At 41.0% G+C, this 8,129-nt stretch overlaps 1 protein-coding gene across 1 annotated transcript in view; it reads right to left on the reverse strand.

Moving 5' to 3' along the window:
- Nucleotides 1–6,063, reverse strand: part of LOC104927979 (receptor-type tyrosine-protein phosphatase S) — a 151,796-nt gene extending 145,733 nt beyond the window's left edge. The window contains exon 1 of the mRNA XM_027290252.1: nucleotides 6,000–6,063. The gene's annotated coding sequence lies outside the window, so the exon portion shown is untranslated. The remainder of the gene's footprint in view (nucleotides 1–5,999) is intronic.
- Between the last annotated feature and the right edge of the window lie 2,066 nt (nucleotides 6,064–8,129).

An 8,129-nucleotide genomic window follows, 5' to 3' on the forward strand; every position in this document is an offset into this window, starting at 1 on the left:
TTTATTTAATAGTGGTGTTGGAAAAGGTCAATCGACAGGAGGAAAATAATGCACGAAATGTATGCTACTGTAGCATCGTCCATCTCCTCGTACCCCATCTTTATTTGAATGCTGTCAGATACTTTGTTGCTGCTGATAAGTAGAGGTCAACCGAAAGTGGCTCTTTGTTGAGACGGCTACAGTGCCACATAGTGTAACAGAGTCAGCCATGCTCCAGCCGTTTATCTGATTCTCTGAACGGCATGTATACTCAGACAAGTGATCCAGTCTTATGCATGTCTTCATCTGATACAATCAGAAATTCAAATTTTTTGCTGCATGTAAACGTACTGATTGTTAATTGTAGGTGCTTTTATAAATATTGAACTGACTATATGTATGGAATTAAATGAAAGGGTTTTAGTGGATTACTCAGAAGAACACGGCAAACTCCTGCTGACTTACAGATTGCCTGTTGCAGGGTAATAAGGAGAATTTTATTTATCAATGGTCAGTTCAGTCAGTGGAGACAAAGTGCACAGTACTTAAAGTGTCTTATGCTGAAGTGTTTATTGAAGTTTGATCAAGGAGAATGCAGGATCAATCGCAATTGCATTATCAATACACTTGTTGCTGCATAATGCTACCTCAATTCTGAAGAAGCTGTCCTTCAGGCTTGTCTATTCGTCCTAAATATAGAGCTAGTTACTCTGTAGTGACAACTATTCTATGTCCATAAAAGGTCTAGTTTTTAAGTCTAAAAACAAGGAAATGTATATATACTTTTATTGGTCATTATTGGACATTAATATCTGACTCTGTAGAGGCTTCTGTGTTATTATATGTTGTGTGAGAGTGAGACAGCCCTATCCTCTGACCTTGATTACCATAGAAATGATCAGAATAGCACCTGCTTTCCTAAACACAAACTTACAGCTGCTCTGTATCTCAAGGAGAAAAGTCAGTGTCTCTGTCACAACTTAAGAAGACTGTCCCTACAGTGACCTCAAGACATATGCTTGACCCTGTGTAACCCCTATATGCGACATACTAGAATAGAAAATTCCCTCACACTGGAAACAAGTCACCTTCCTCACTAGTCGGCTGTCAGACACTTAAACTCAGCAAAGTATTCAAAAGTATATCGCCTCAGAGGGTTCTAACAGGCTGAAATTATAGCGTATGCATGAAAATTAACTATTCCACTATAACTTATCCTGCTTCACAAATAGACACTTCTTACAGACGGTTCAACAGGCTGGTGTGGACATCTAACGTCCTGCATGAGCAGCGTTTAAATGAGCTAACTGCAACCTGTTCAAACCGTTCAGGCGTAAGAATGGAGGTCCTCAGCCCCCCCTCCACTACCACGTGTCTGAAACCGCACAGGGGTCAAACTGCCAGGGCGCAGGGCAAGCCTTTCTGCCAGACCTAGTTTGCAAAGAGGAGGAGGAGGCAGACACCCCAAGGGGAACCTCTATGCATCAATCTGGGAGAGGCCAGCTGGTAATCACACTTAACATAGAAACAACCCAACAGCATGCATCAGGAGACGACAAGAGGAGACGCAGACAGAAAGACACGAACAGACATGTTCATTTGATTCCAGTCCCAGACCGGGTGTTAATTACTTCCCACCATGAAACACCAGTTCACATTAACTGCATAACCATAAAGGGCCAGGATCAGGGCCAGAGGGAAAGGGGAGTCAATGGATATTTGTGTGAATACAACAGTGTTTTGGTATGGTCTCCTCTTAGGCTTTGACAAACTATACACTATGTTTGTTCAAGTGTGAGCTGTACATCTAGAGGGAAGTAGACTAGAATGAATGAGGGAGAAGCAGGCGTCAACAGAAGGTCTGCTCCTGTTCGTCATCAAAAGCAGATTACTGTCACTTCATCAGAAGGAGCTGGAGCGAATCATTTTTGTAAAACCTGGAGGTACCAAGGGAATGGACAAGGGAGGTGACAGTGTGTCGATGTATTCCCCAAGGCTTTCAGATAGTCCGGCAGGGATTAGTGTGCTTATGCGTATGAGAAGCTATCTTCACTTCTGCACACAATAACTTGATGATTGCAAATACTCTGATTAAGACTCCTTTTTCACCTTGCACATCTGAGGTGATGCAAGGGTAACAAGAAAATTTAATGCGGACCAAACACTTCCAGGAAAACATAGTCAACTGAGATCTAAAAAAAACATTTGTATGATGATCCAAACTGGATTTGTAAGCAAGAGTGATACAGACAGACAGGAAACAGAGAAGTGATGGATTTTCTGTCTATCCCCAGCATTAGAGTTTAAACTTAGGTATACAGAGAACAGAAGAAAAGAAGGATAGAAAAACAGAAAAACAACCTTGAAAGTTGAGAAATTGTGATGCAGGAGAAAGACAAATTAGGTGAGGGAGATATAGGGATGAGGAAAAACCAAGAGTGAACAAACGCCAGAGGAGCCTGACAGCAAGCCAAGGTGCAAGGAAGACTTTAACTCAGCCAACAACGGATCAATCCTGCTGAGTTCACTCACCTTATCGCAGACTCGTCTGGCCCCTGCCTCTCAACCTGCATCAACTCATCTCAAAAACCATTGCTGGTTTGTTTTGGAGTGCTGACCTTTTGAGTTCAGGGGAGTTGGTGTGTAAATATGACTTTTGGGTGCTGCCAGGGGGGTCACTGCCATTTCTCACCTCCAATGAGGTCTGCTGAGGACAGAGGTACCAATTTTAGACCCAAGGCAACCAGCAGGAGTGTCTGAGTGAGTGGTCAATAATTCCTCTGCCAGCCACCCGTCTCATGTTTCTCCCCCCTATGGCCAGGTTGAAAATGTAGGTCTATGAAGCGAAAATGACACACCAGCCTCTGGAAATTTAACCTTGATTATGTTTTAAATTGTCGTGACAGCAATGTTCTGGTTTTCCTCTTTGACTGCTTGGCTATTTCTGTCTTGACAAATAATGCTATCCCAGGTGTAAAAGTTCCGATATTTTTATCCAAAGTGCCTTACAGTGGTGAAAGTGCATACAAAATTGGAGGCCCCGATGACTTTAAGAGATCCTCTAATGCATGTGATGGTTGGTAACACAAATTTCCCTTTGGGCCAGACTGCAAAAGAACTCTACCTGGTGTCCTTGTGTCTGCAGCAAAAGATGTGTTTTGTGTGTTTTGCACAGAAAGGCCAAGAAGGTGTTTTTGGATGACTTACCCTGTGCAAGTCACCAAAAAAGAGACTAAAGGCTAAAGCTGATCGTTTTCCAAATTCAAAACACACATAGCATGTACCCTATCTGCAATCCCATGCACCACACAGGCCGAGAGGGTGGAATAGGCAAAGTTATCCTGTGGGGTTGTGCTGCTGCAACATTCAACATGGAACAAATACAACAAACCAAATGCCAAAAACAAAAAGATGAGTCAGTTGCCATTATACAGCTGAAATTGTGTTTTCATCTCAAATGTTCAGATTTTGTTGCTCTACATGCTTTAGTAAAAGCAACAGACTCTCAGACACAAGAGACACAGTGAGACTTTACCCTCTTACTGTAGGTATTATTGTTTTTATACATGTGCAACAATGTGTGCACCTTGGCTTTTATACTATTAATCAGTCATATGTTACTGTCATTGAGTGTTTCACCAGCATGGTTATGTGGCAATATAGGAAATATGAATGACAAGCGATGGCTAATCCACAAATCAAAGAGGAGAGGACGGGGCACTTTACAAGACACACTGCCTCCTGTTTTCACAGCCAGACTAATTGCACCTCGTGTCGCTGGAAGAGCACTGATTTAGCACTCGGAGCATATTAAAATGAATAAACACAATTAGCAATGAGTGCAACAGCGCCTCTGCACAGCGCACATTTCTCTCCAAGATGACAGTCACTTCAGAGCAGCTGTTATTAACTGTGTTGGTGCGTCAAGTGCAATGTGAATAATTGCAAACCACTTGATGCCACCAAAATGCTCCTAATTTGGATGTGAATAAAATGAACAGGGTACTAGGTAGTTAAAAAAAAAAAGTGGTTAAGTGTGCAATTGTACTCCTAAAATCCAATACATCTGTATGTGCTGTCATTTAGCAAGAATATGTGTGTAAATGGCAGAGAATGTTTCACTTGTCAGTTTCGGTGCAGTGTCTGGAAAGCTTCTAATTAAGAGCAAGAGATTTCCTTGCTTTGCATCTAAACTTATTATCACCCAAAGTTTGGCTGTATGTCAAAATGTCAAAAATGCACTTGATGTCAAGAACCCCAAAGAACAAAAACTGCATAAAACAGTCAAAGATGACAACTTCTGAACTCTCTTTCACCTGAAGTAGAACAGATGACTTTGAATAGCTTACAGTTAGTCTGTGAGGCCTGTAGCTATCTAGAATCTCCCTCTCATCTCCCCTTTGATCCCGTTAAAAATGAGAGAATACACCCTACTGTTGAGGTAGAGGAAATAAAGGAAAACAGCTCAGAAAGTAATAATTGCAAAGGAAATGAATTTTAAAACCCTGAGGAGGCCACTTCTCCAAGACCTTCCATACTTGGGGGAAAAAAAAAAAAACATCATATCCGGGGCACAATTCAATTAGCTTTTCTTTCAAGTGTAAGGAAAGGAGCTCCGGGGAGAAATCAAAAGTTTTGTCCAATAAAAGAAGTTTTCAAGGATGTAATGTTCCTCGCTGCCCACCCTCCCCCTCCTCCCCCACTATTCATTACCACTGCTTACAAGCTTGCCACTCACAAATGCATCGATCTGCAATTTCTACAGACAGAAAATAAATAAATAATTAAAATGAAATAAAACAGCACCTTGCTGATGTTGCTGTGACAGACACGCCGGTCACGCTTAGCCGACTGTGCCTGGCAGCTTATCCTTGGCATTTTCATTGCCTTTTTGTCTTTCTTGCCCAGTTATTTGACAGTGATCAGGCTTGATAAATTGTTCAATTAAAGCCACATTAACAATCCAGAACACACTTGACGCACAGCCTCTTGGTCTACGTGTTGTCCAATTACTCTGAAGGACAAGACTCCTTCTTGCTACTGACAATCAACATGTGACTCTCATCATAAGACAAATGGGTTTATTTATACAACCTAGCAGGCTGATTGAATACCGGAATGGAAGACTGATGATTTCGAGTTACAGCATAAGTAACACCTGAATTTCCATTACAAATGGAAACATTTGATAGTAGTTTGATCTTTAAAGAGAAGCAGAGTAGAACAGAATGAAAGAGAAAAAGCTAGGGAATCGTCTTTAGTGAAACTGATGCAAAACATGCATAACTGGTATGCATATTGCTTCTATTTCATCTGCATTTTTCGCCTTGATTCCCTGGAGCTTTTCTGTGGCTGATCCTGACCTCTGACCTCTGAAACTAATTTTCGTCATACTTTTTTTTTTTTTTTTACTCACATCAGGAACAAAAACATCAGTGTTTGCACTCATCTGTTCAGCAACCCACAGTAAATGAAATGCATTACTAATCTTTTTTTGGCTTGCAGTTGCTGTTGGGGTAGGAGGGTGACTGAGGGGTGGTGGTGGTGGTGGTGGTGGTGATGGGGATAGGGGTTGATATTGCACGTGTAAGGTTTTAGCCTTAAATGTTCTAATAAAATGAAGATCCATCCAATACAATTCAAATCTGACTCATTTAACTTACTGTAGCCTGCCTTAAAAAGATAAGAGGCAAAGCAGGGCCATTAGCCTGGAGCCTACATCTAAACTTTCCAACACAACCAGACAAAACTTACTACTCAAGGCAAATTACCCCGAAGAATAAGAAATGACGCTGAAAAATTAAAAGGATGTTGTACAAACATCAGATAAATAACTTAAAGGAACTCTTTGTTATACACCGATAACAAAAGAGCTCACTACTGCTACAGACGTACCATGCAATCAAATGCAGACTGCAACAGGACTCTTATCTATGGTGTAAACCAGTACAATAACTAATGGGAATCTTACAGAGGTTTATTGATACAGAATGCAAGATGCATCCTGGTCAAAATCTCACCAGAATAGAGGTCCAGTGTTTTGTGTGTGCGTTTGGGGAGGCAGGGGTGTTCTGGGCTTGGATAGAGTCAGGGAACCTCTGCATAAAAGCGAAGACTTGGACTGCAATCCTGATTCCCTAAAGCAAACGAAGTACTTAAGATGGTAAACTAACAAACAAACAAAAAAAAGTTAGGGCAAATAAGTTTGATCCAAAACAAGTTGAACAAACGAGAGAAGAGAAATGTCTTTTCTTTTCTTTTCTTTTCTTTTTCACTCCCAGAAGCCTGAGGACTACTTTTCTGAACAAGTCCTGGTAGATAAAACGGTCCAGCTTTATGGCAGAGTTTAAAAAACGTATCTTCCCTCCACTTATACCATATTCATCTGCCGTTTAACGTCTTTTAACATGCTCTCTAGACTCGTTCGAAGCATTTCGAGAGTTGAGAAGAAGAAAAGTTGCAAGCACTTACTTTAACGGCGTGAGAAAAAAAGTATTTCGGAGACTACCCCCTACTTGGTTTACGGGGGACCGCTTTTAAAATCCGTCTTCTTTGTGGGTGAGCGGTCGTATTCCCACAGAAAAGACAGTTACTTCGCATCCCCGACGGTGGAAAAAAAACCCGTTATATCCCACTTTCTTCGGCAGCAGAGCAGTCACTTGTTAACGGAGGCAGCGAGTATAAAATACTCCTATTATTCCCAGTGCGTTTGTATTCCTTTTTCCCCCGGATCAGACGCTCCGAGCCAGAATCTTCTCAGTGAAAGAAAAATAAAATACCCTATAATAATCCGTGCGCGACACCGCCGCGCGCGGATCTCTAACCGTGTATCTCTTTATTGGTGTCTCTCGTTATCTCCGCGTCCCAGGTTTTGGTTCCTTTCTTCCTAAATCCACCTCGTACTGACTGGGGGTGGGGAGACAGGAGTCAAATACCCCCCTTTCTCCCTCCCCTCTGCTGCAGGGGGAAAAAAAAAATACGGAGCTCTGTGCTGTTCTGTGCTGCGTCCAAGTCCTCAGAAACTTCTCCTGAATCGTAAATCCTACGCACCCGGTGCGTTTAGTCGAAAATCAGAACAGAAAAGGTCCCGTAACGGAACAGGTTACTGCGGCTGATCTTTTATTTTACCAATCTGTGGCGCAAAGGCAGATTGTAGAGGAGACAAATATACACAGCCGCTGGCGCAATGGCATTGCGCTTAAAAGAGAATTGTGGCCACTTTGCACTGTCGATGAACACCATTTTTTAACAGCTATAATAGTCCTCATATCACGGAAATACATTTATTACAACGGTGTCAACATCTCAGACCATGTGCTCCGATATGGTGCAGGTTACGTTAAAGGCACATTCACTTGCAAGTAAAAATAACAATAGAACAATGTGAACATACTCTGTTAGGAGTAAAAGTCCTGCTTTTAAAAGTATTTCAATAAAAAAAAATGGGAAAAAAATGCTTATCTAATTATTGATAAAAGGGTGGGTCAGTTATTCTAGGCATTGATATGTTCATCTAATATAGCCAATATCTCCTGATGGTCTGCTCGCCTTCTGTATGTGAGGATTTGTGTTCAGCATCATTAAAGGTGAGCTATAGTTCGGAGCCATAGTCATAGCTGTTGTGAATATTGCTGATTGGAGCTGATGTGCTGTTGCTTGGAAACCAATCATCATGTCTGCATGTTAGATGCACAGCAACAACTTAGCAACAGTTTGCTAACCACAATGTTGGTTACATCACTTGTTATGATGTAATTTGTGCTATATTGGTTTTATATTTGTCATGGCATTCATCCGGAAACTCACTTTAATACTGCAGCTGGTAATTGTGGCAACATGTTACATTTACATATATTGACTTTTTTTTATATGTATTACCTTATATACTGGCAGGTAGCAGCTTGTTAATTCCCCCTGGAGATCAATAAGGTCTTATTGATATTGTAGTGTCATTATTAACTTTTTCTTTAACACCTGAATCTCTAAAGTAATTAGTACAACTGTAATTTGAGTTATAAATAAATGTTGTAAAGTAGAAAGAGGAAATACTTAATTAAAGTACCTCAAAATTGTACTTAAGTACAGTATCTGATTAAATGTATGTAGTCACATTCCGCCACTGGCATTTGCATTATTCATCCACTTGCATC

Source organism: Larimichthys crocea, chromosome XVII, assembly GCF_000972845.2.
Source record: "Larimichthys crocea isolate SSNF chromosome XVII, L_crocea_2.0, whole genome shotgun sequence".
Taxonomy (NCBI): domain Eukaryota; kingdom Metazoa; phylum Chordata; class Actinopteri; family Sciaenidae; genus Larimichthys; species Larimichthys crocea.